The sequence below is a fragment of the Pundamilia nyererei genome, unplaced genomic scaffold (genome assembly GCF_000239375.1).
Source record: "Pundamilia nyererei isolate P.nyererei 1_Seehausen unplaced genomic scaffold, PunNye1.0 scaffold00218, whole genome shotgun sequence".
Classification (NCBI taxonomy): domain Eukaryota; kingdom Metazoa; phylum Chordata; class Actinopteri; order Cichliformes; family Cichlidae; genus Pundamilia; species Pundamilia nyererei.
In genome coordinates, this window is record NW_005187619.1 from 780,761 (window position 1) to 782,524 (window position 1,764).

Consider the following 1,764-nt stretch of genomic DNA (forward strand, 5'->3'; position numbering starts at 1 on the left):
ACTGAGCTTTTTCATATCCTTTGTGTTAAAGAACATCAGCACATACATGTCACTGGCAGCAACATTGTTACGTCTTTGTTTCTGAAATATGAACTAACTGCTCTTTAACTGCTTTTGTTGGATAAATAAAAAAAATTTAAAACACTTTACAAACTGAAAAAAAATATTTTTGCTGCTTTTTTCTTTTTAACCTGTAATGCACGAGGAAGAAAACCTGATTTCAATTAACTGAATAAAAATGGAGTCATCTGTTTGTTAAAGAGCTGCACACGTATCTGAAGCACCTGGCATATCTGTCCTGTTGTACTTAGACTTGTGCAGAGCACGCTATGTGAAAACGGATGTTTCAGAGAGTCCTGGCAGGTTTGTGTTTCAGTGAAGTGCTACAAGATAAAAGCTCCTCCATCCTAACCTGAAACACCTATAAGATGCTTTTCTCTCGAAACTGCTTCTCTTCAAGTTCAGGTGAGACAAAATACTCGTGCTTCTAAAGACGCGAGTTCACACGCCTAAAACGAGGATCTCTACAAGAAGATTTTTTGGCCTTGTAGTAACCCCAGCCTCACCTGACTCTAAACCCTTTTGCTAACGTGTTCTCCACTCAGTCGCAGGGCTCCTGTGGCGCACTCAGACTGAAATTCACTTCCTAAAGCCTGCCTGCTGACTTTGCCTCTTGCTATCTCCCCCTTTGTGTGTTTTTACCTGCAGAACGTCAATCACGAGTGAACCTTTCAAACTTTTATTGTCTCTATCTCATAAAGTGGATTCTTACCTCTTTATTAGGTCGCAGCAGGTCGACAGAGGTATTTATCGAGGCAGTCTGTGGAAGTAAAAATGCTCGAAAAAGACTTCCTACATTCATCTGTGGAAAGCCAAGGTGAACAGATACTCTGAGTTTGTAGCAACACTCTGTGTCATCTTTCTGCACATTAAGACAAAGAGGCCTCAGAACAGATCAGTGACCCTGAATGCAGGATGCAAACAGGTTTCTATCACACATGGCTGACTTCCACAGACACAAACAAAGCGTTTTGCTGTTTGGTTACTTAAACAGGGTTAAAATAACACATTCTTCTTCATTAGCCAGCTATACAACAGTAATGTGTGCCACAAAGCATTAAATACCTCATTTGTCTTTGCTTGTGTAAAAGCAGTGAGACATGAATATTCAAATTTCTGGTTGTTGTAATTCATCTGTAAAACTATACAGTTTTACTTTAGTTTTTTTCTTTTCCTCATTTGGGTCATCGAGGACTTTTTCTCCTCTTCTGTGTCAAAGTTCACTTCCTGTTTTATTTTGAAGTTTAATTCCTATTGGTCTTTTCTGTTGAGTCCACCCATACCTTATGGATATTTAGTCAGGGTGCCTTTCCTCGGTTTTTATCAGGTCATTATTACACCTCCCCGCCGTTTCTGAATCTCATATGTTACTTTTTGCTGACTTCCTGTTTTATGGATTTTAATTGCTCGTTAGATTCTTCCGTCTCTCTGTGTACCATTTTTTTTGTTCAAACTCAAATGAAAGGTCGTTGTTTTCCCACTAACCTGCCCCCCACCTGGTTAAATGCATATTAGGTCCCCCTGTGAACATTTATTGAAAAACAACAGACGCATGGCACAGACAGTAGCTGAGCATTCTTCTCAGCCAGGATGAAAGATGACGATCCAACCAAAGCAAGCAGCACTGCTAAAATCAATCAGACACTCACACAACACTCTTGAAGCTGAAATGACGACTTCCAAATTGTTGCAGTTAGCGTGGTT